Here is a 7,931-nt window from a genome sequence, read left to right on the forward strand (position 1 = left end):
TGTCCCTGCGGTGCCTGCTGCGCCTGACACCAAGTACCGACTTGCTGTCAGTGTTAGGACCCACTGAGGTGGGCCAGGCTGGAGTTATTGCTTGCCTACCCTGTTGTCCTTTCTGGTTCTTTCCTGGTGCTAAGTGCTGAACAGCACATTCTGCTCTGCTGGCCAAGAGCACCCCGTGTCCATTCGGTCTGAGCAGACTTCAGCCCTGGCAGTTTGCAGTGGAGAGTGGAGACTACTGAGTGAGAACCTCTGTGCTGAGGACCTCCTGCGGAGTTGACTGATTTTTGCTTCAAGAAAAAATTCCACTTGTACCTGAGTAAAAGCAAGCGCTGACACTTTGATGGGTTTGTTTGTTTGTTTGTTTGTTTGGGGGGGGGGTGTCTCGAGACAGGGTTTCTCTGTAGCCCTGGCTGTCCAGGAACTCACTTTGTAGACCAGGCTGGCCTCGAACTCAGAAATCCGCCTGCCTCTGCCTCCCAAGTGCTGGGCTTAAAGGCGCGCAACACCACGCCTGGCTTTTGATGGGTTTTTTTAAGGAGACTAAATACAGTCATGCAACTATCAGGGAATAAACAGGTTGTCAAAGCGCATTTGCTGTTGTTCCTAGTCAGAAGGGATTTCAGGAGGCTGAGTGGAGCTGACTTTGCTCACTGACTTGGTCTTTCATGTAGGTAGATCAGTGCTATGAATTGAAATGTAAAATATCTGTTTTCTGATGGTCTTGGGCAATTCCCGTGAAAGGGTCGTTCACACACACACCCCAAAGGGGTCACAACCCACAGGGGTGGAACCCTTTTGGTTTAACAGTGTGCTGAACATGTGCCTTCCGTAAACACGGTTACATAAGGGCTTGCCTAGAGCAGGTGAACTGGATGGAAGGCGTTGATAAGAATCCTTCAGTCTGGTGAAGTGTGAAATTGTTCTGGCAAGAGCCTAGGTCAGTATGATAGAGAAGACTTGCTCAGATCTGAGACGATAGTACAAGGGCCAGGTTTAGCAGGCTAGATTAAATGCTTGGCCTTGCGGATAGTTTACACTCCCCTGGGGCTCTCACCATGACAGGCAGCATTTGCCAGCATGACACCTGCAGGAGACATGGAACCCTGACACGTGACTGGCGCCAGGGGCCTGTTTTAAAAGGACAGAAGTGGGGAAGGAGAGGCCTCCTCAAACTCTTCTCAAAGATCTGAAACCAGAAGAAACATGTTGCCAGGAACCAGCCACAGCTTGGAGAGGGTTCTGAGGGAAAGGGTGTTTTTTAAGGGCGGAAGACACATGGCTCCAGTCAAATCATGGGTCCAAGCTACGGCCTAGGTTCTGCTGAGGTGGCTTTCAGATTTCTCTCTCTCTCTCTCTCTCTCTCTCTCTCTCTCTCTCTCTCTCTCTCTCTCTCCCTCTCTCTCTCTCTCTCTCCCTGTGTGTCTGTGTTCAGCTCTGCTCTAGACAATTTAAAAAACTGTTGAGACAGCTCTCTACTAGTAAAAATTCTAAAAGCTATCAGGATAGCTCATGGGTTTTCTGACCAAAGTAAGAAAAGCTGCTATAAAAAATTGTTGGATAGCCGGGTGTGGTAGCGCACGCCTTTAATCCCAGCACTTGGGAGGCAGAGGCAGGCGGATATGAGGCCTGGCCTGATCTACAAAGTTCCAGGACAGCCAGAGCTACACAGAGAAACCCTGTCTCGAAAAAAAAAAAAAAAAAAAAAAAAAAATTGTTGGATCATCTGACCAAGTCAGAAATCCTGTTAGAACATTTCTAAAAGTAATTCTTGGGTTTTCTGATCAAAAATCAGAAAGCCAGAAAAATTCTAAAAGAGCTATGAAAAATTCTGAAAGAGCTGTGTTTGCTATCCATGGATTTCCCAACAGAAATCCTGTTAGAAATATTCTAAAAGCTGTTTTCTCTCTCCAGAGATCTCCAGACAGCTCAGGTCTCGAAAGAGAAAATGTCTAAAAAGAACTGCTATCACTTTTTGCTAGCGCATCTCATGAAGACCAGAAGCCCAGTTTTGTAATTTACATATCAATTTAGCTACTTATTCCAGGTCCCCTAGGAGTAAGCATCCCTTGACCCCAGCCCCTTAATTCTTAGGAGCCAGCAAGCACACATTTCCTATTAACATTGCAAAGGAGTTCAGAGATCTGCCTGCCTCTGTAAAGCACAGACGATAACTACCTGGCAGGGACCCCGTCACACCTGGGCCTGGTCTGCTTGTGTTTCAGGCTGACCTTGAACTCAGGAATCTGCCTGCTTTTGTATTTGCCTGTCTTTGTATCTTGCTGATAAGCTGACTCAGTGCACTTACCTTTGTTCCTTTCGATTCATGAAGCCCCTCATTCATACTGCATCCTTATTTTTTGCTTAGTTGAGAAATTATATATTTTCGAACTCATGCTTTTAGAGTTCTTTTCCACCGCCTTAAGGGTGGAGATCCCAGCCTTTACCATTTCCCTGAGACATTAGCCACGCCCTCGCCTCCTGGGCTCATACGATTATCATGGAGTCATTAACATTAAGAGAGAGGACACTCTTTGGAGGTCTATGAAATATGTACATTATCATACAAACAAATCTTATACCCAGGGTAGCCATTGACACTTGGGGTCCTACATCTGCTGGCCCTGTCCCATGGGCAGGAACCATGTCATTCTGTCCCCACCAAGGCCATGCCAGACAGAAGAAGGGGCTTTCTTTATCTGAATACATGAATCGTACACTTTATTGAAAACAACATGCCAGCAGTGGTGGCGCACAGCTTTAATCCCAGCACCTGGGAGGCAGAGACAGGCAGATTTCTGAGTTCGAGGCCAGCCTGGTCTACAAAGTGAGTTCCAGGACATCCAGGGCTACACAGAGAAACCCTGTCTCGAAAAACAAAAAACAAAAAAACAAAACAAAAAAAGAAAGAAAAAGAAAAAAAGAAAAGAAAACAACAGATTAACTACCAGATTTGAGAAGCAAACAACTGTGTCCAATGCAGAGACTCCATAAACCCTCAGAACTAACAGGAAAGAATTCCATAGCATGCTCTATATATTTAAGCATACACACAAAAGGACAACATAAACCCCATTTGTCTCCCTTTTAAGGACCAGGCCTGATTTCAAAACAGGTCATAAGGCATCAGCTTCAGGAATAGCCCATGAGTACCAAAAACTAGGTACTAAAACACCAGCTCTAGGAACAGACCATAAAGTCCAGCACAAGACCATAAAACCCCCTCCCAAAGAACAGCCTGGGGATAACCACAGAAACGGGGAAACATCTCAACACGGTCCATTTGTGCTGGGCAGCCCTAGTTCATCACATGATCGAACGATCATGACATAGGAATGCAGACCACTGACCACCTGTGACCCCCTAGCACCCACCAATGAAATTTTAGGTTATCTGATCCTTCCAGAGAGTTCCCCCAGTTCTCTATAAGAAGGCCTGTGTGCCTTTGTCAGGGGTTGCCATTTTGGAGAATGCTTGACCCCCAATGCTGGATGTCTCTGCAGAATAAATGCTCTTTGTTTTTGCATATTATCTGAGTCCAGGATCTTCAGCAGTTTTCAGACCCTTTCACACACACACACACCAACTCCCTCTAAATTCCTCTGGACCACTCCAACCCATCTCCTTTCCACTTCATGTCTTCTTTTTAAATTAGTGTTGTTATTAATACCCACTGAGTCCAAATTAGTACCGACCATATGCTGATGTTGGAACATCCACTGGGATACAAGGTCTCCTGCAGCATGGGCTGGCTTCAGATGTACTATGTAGCTAAGGCTGGCCTTGCTGTTCTGAGCCTTTTGCCTCCACCCCCTGAATGCTAGGAGTATAGGTCTGTACCAATATGCTGGGCTCTGGGCAGAGCAATTTAAATCCCAAGCCTATAGATGGGCTTTGAGGGCAATGACTCCTAAAATTGTGTGTGCCCCTGCATGTGCAAGTGGGTTTTCCCATAATGCTTTGTTTCTACTATCTTCTCCCTGGGATCCATGACCCTTATCTGGGATGGCTCTTTGCCCCTGTTGGTTGGGTGAGCTCCTCTTCTAGCTAGATACCACACAGGGCTGGGACAACCCTTCTCTTCCCACAGTCTAGCACCATTATCGATGACCACTGCCTGGACAAGGAGGGTTGGGAAGACAAGGTTAGTACAAGATTTCCTGTCCCAGAGCGGCCTAGCCCTGCCTCTGGCCTGTTAGAACTTTCCAGTGTCCTTCAGTGCATGCAGGGTAAAAGGTAGGACCCTTGTTAGGGATGGTCTCTGTGACTCCATGGCACTAGGTAGGGGAACCACTTAAGCAACTGGATTGTGGGATCTTCTTGCACAAAGCAAGTTGAAACACTGGGGTTGGGTAGGCAAATGTCTTTTCCCTTCTGACATGGCTTACCTTCTTTCATTGTCAGAATTCATTTGCCTGTGTGCTTTGAGCAAAAGGATTGCCAGGTAACAGTCAACCCAGAGAACTGCACCTATACTCTGGAACAGAAAGACCCAGAAAAGCCCTGCTTTTACTAAGTAGATATTTTAAGACTCTGTTGAGCCTTAGGTTACCAGGGACCCCCTGCATGAACCACGTGGAGCTGGAATCAATGCAAAAAGCAAGAGGAATTTATTGTTTCAGTGCACTGGGGTCGTCCCAGACCTGAAGGAGAGGCGGCGACCCCCAGCAGCCCATTTGGTGAGTTTTTATACAGTTTTCCAGGGATAGAATAGAGCTTCAGCAACTAGGCACAATATGATTGATGGAACAGTGTGCCCTTTAACCTGATTGGTCTTTAGGGAATGAGGTGGCAAGGACTTTCCTTGTGTGAAGGTGGGCAGGTTGGTCCTCCACTATTTGGTCTGAGGAACGTTAATTAGCCTTCTGTAGGGGCAAGTGTTCCATGACCTTTCCAAAGTTCTTGAGCTGACCTTTTCAATATGAATGTGCTTCTAGTGGGCCCAGCACTCGGATCCTGGAAAGTCTTCATAAGCCAGGCTCTATTCTCCAAGGGCATCTCCTAATTCATGATTAAGAGATGCCCTTGGGGGGCTGGAGAGATGGCTCAGCAGTTAAGAGCACCGACTGCTCTTCCAAAGGTCCTGAGTTCAAATCCCAGCAACCACATGGTGGCTCACAACCATCCATAACGAAATCTGATGCCTTCTCCTGGAGTGTCTGAAGACAGCTACAGTGTACTTACATATAATAAATAAATATATATATATTTGGGGGCTGGTGAGATGGCTCAGTGGTTAGGAGCACCCACTGCTCTTCCAAAGGTCCTGAGTTCAAATCCCAGCAACCACATGGTGGCTCACAACCATCCGTAACAAGATCTGACTCCCTCTTCTGGAGTGTCTGAAGACAGCTACAGTGTCTATAATATATATATATTTTTTAGAGATTTATTCATTTATTATATGTAAGTACATTGTAGCTGTCTTCAGACACTCCAGAAGAGGGCACCAGATCTCATTACGGATGGTTGTGAGCCACCATGTGGTTGCCGGGATTTGAACTCTGGACCTTCGGAAGAGCAGTCGGGTGCTCTTACCCACTGAGCCATCTCACCAGACTAATAAATATTTTTTTTAAAAAACATCCAGAGGTGGTGTATTAAAAAAAGAGAGAGAGAGATGCCCTTGGATGTCCTGCCTATTAATGTAAAGACATGAGCAAGGATTTGAATGTGTTTATACTTAAAATTTGCTAATTACATGTATGCTGATTCAATGCATGTAATAAGAAACAAGCAAACACTAAGGAGTCTACATTTTGGTAGGCTGTTGTGCATGCATGCTTTCCTAGAGGGGGTCACTGTCACAGTCACCATTTTTGCCGTGTTAGGTTCCTCTGCCTGTTCCTGCTATCTGGGAGACAATGTTGGGGAGACATGTGTATTAGTCAAGGTTTGTGATGAAATTAAGAAATTAGATTTCTTCTTCGCCTTAGATACTCACCTTTATCTTCCTTTCACTTACTTAGGAATGTCCTCTTGGCCATGTCCCCATATCCCTCTGTGTTTGCATAGTTAGGACATGCCAGAGACATCCCTGAAAGGTGGGGTATACAGCAGTGGACCAATAGGTGTAGACCCCTGTTCTCCGGGATTCAGGGTGGGCTGTGTGTACAGAACTGTTGATAACACAAGGAAGGACCTACTAAGCATTCATTGGGCAGGCGTGATGGCTGATCTCAGCTGTTAACTTGACCACATTTGTAATCAACTCAAACCCAAGCAGCTGGGCACACTTGTGAGTGGTTCTCTTGGTTGGATCATTTGAGGTGGGAAGACCCACCCTAAATCTGAGCCACCCCTTTTGGCAGATGTGGAAGGTGCCCAGCGCTGCCCTGCCCAGGCTCTCAACACAGTGCTATGGCCGGGGTTGGGGATGGGGAACAACAAAACTATCTCAGAAACTAAAACAGAATTGACACTGTCACAGTTTCAAGGCAGTTGGCTCTAGGTGGTCTGTATGACACACATAACTGACCTGGAGCTAGTCGCCGCCACCACCCACAGAAGTCTGGCCTCTGAGTTCCCTGTCAAACTGCGTGAGGTCTAGAGAGCCCTTTCTCGGATGTCTCTAACCTGTTCTAACTTTATACAAACACATACACAGGGGAATTCTGGGACGTGATGAAGAGGCCATGCCTGGGTAAGAGGAAGGAAGGATAAAGTGAGTACTGAGAGCAGAGCAGTCCAGTATCAACACGAACATGCCATTTCTCCCCACCGGTCACCAGAAAGCTTCCTGCCTTTGCCCACACTCTCGCTGGCGCTGGCGAGTTCACCAATTCTGAGGTATTCCTTTGCTGGTATTAGATCCCACTTCCTAGGGATTCCAACGCAGAACAAAAACCAGAAGGTCTCTAGGGACTTTTCCGGGGTTCTGAAAGGAAATAAAACTTGAGACATGTGATTCATGTAATTTATGTCAAATAGCCTAAAGAGTTGTTTGTGAGCTTTGAAACCTGGGGCTAAAAACATAGCAGAACAGGCCAGGCCATGCCCAGGCAGGCCCTTTGCTACATGTCTTGACTGGCCTGGTGCCTCCCTATCTCCCGCCCTTCTGACAGTCTGTTGATGTTTAAATGGACCAATCATGTAAAACCGCCCCAATTCCTCCCCCAGCCCCACCCCCTTTTCTATAAAAGTCCCTAGCTTCCAAGCCTTGGGGTCGAAACCACTGTCTCCTGTGTGAGATACATATCGAACCGGAGCTCCGCCATTATGGCTCCACCATGTGGTCAACACCTCTGTCTCCTGTGGGAGATATGTGTCAGCCGGGAGCTCCGTCATTAAACTACCTCATGCTTTTACATCAAGATGGTCGTCTGTTCGTGATTCTTGGGTGCACGCCGAACGAACGAAAATTGAGTGGGGGTTTCCCCACTAGGTTCTTTCAGTTCCAGCACCAGATTAGTTTTGAGTCATCCAGTCTTGTGGGCTGAACAACTACTGGATCTTTGCCTTTCTATGGGCTGACAGCCATTGCCAGGCTACCCACACCACAGATCACTCTAGATTTTTTTTTTTTTTTTTTTTTGATTTTTCGAGACAGGGTTTCTCTGTGTAGCTCTGGCTGTCCTGGAACTCACTCTGTAGGCCAGGCTGTCCTCGAACTCAGAAATCCACCTGCCTCTGCCTCCCAAGTGCTGGGATTAAAGGCGTGCACCACCACCGCCCGGCGGACCACTCTAGATATTAACATCCTAATATTCTGATTGTTCTTCTCGTGGTTCCTTTCTTGGACCCTGAGTAACACAGTAAGTGATAAGCTTGCTTTTTACCTTTCCCCTTATGTGTTCAAACATGCTGTGTAGACACACCGATCAACCCAAGCCAATTTCATAGCAACACTCTGGGAATATGGAGCATTATGAAGTATTTTAGTTACTTGTTACAATAAAAGTCACAGAGTTGGGGATTTAGCTCAGTGGTAGAGG

At 46.6% G+C, this 7,931-nt stretch overlaps 1 non-coding gene across 1 annotated transcript; it reads right to left on the bottom strand.

Annotated features, from left to right (window-relative positions):
• Positions 1-1,768: 1,768 nt before the first annotated feature.
• On the bottom strand, positions 1,769-1,828 carry LOC115488399. The gene has a single exon (XR_003951257.1). It is a non-coding gene; the product is annotated as a U7 small nuclear RNA (small nuclear RNA).
• Between the last annotated feature and the right edge of the window lie 6,103 nt (positions 1,829-7,931).

Source organism: Mus musculus, chromosome 14, assembly GCF_000001635.26.
Source record: "Mus musculus strain C57BL/6J chromosome 14, GRCm38.p6 C57BL/6J".
Lineage (NCBI taxonomy): Eukaryota > Metazoa > Chordata > Mammalia > Rodentia > Muridae > Mus > Mus musculus.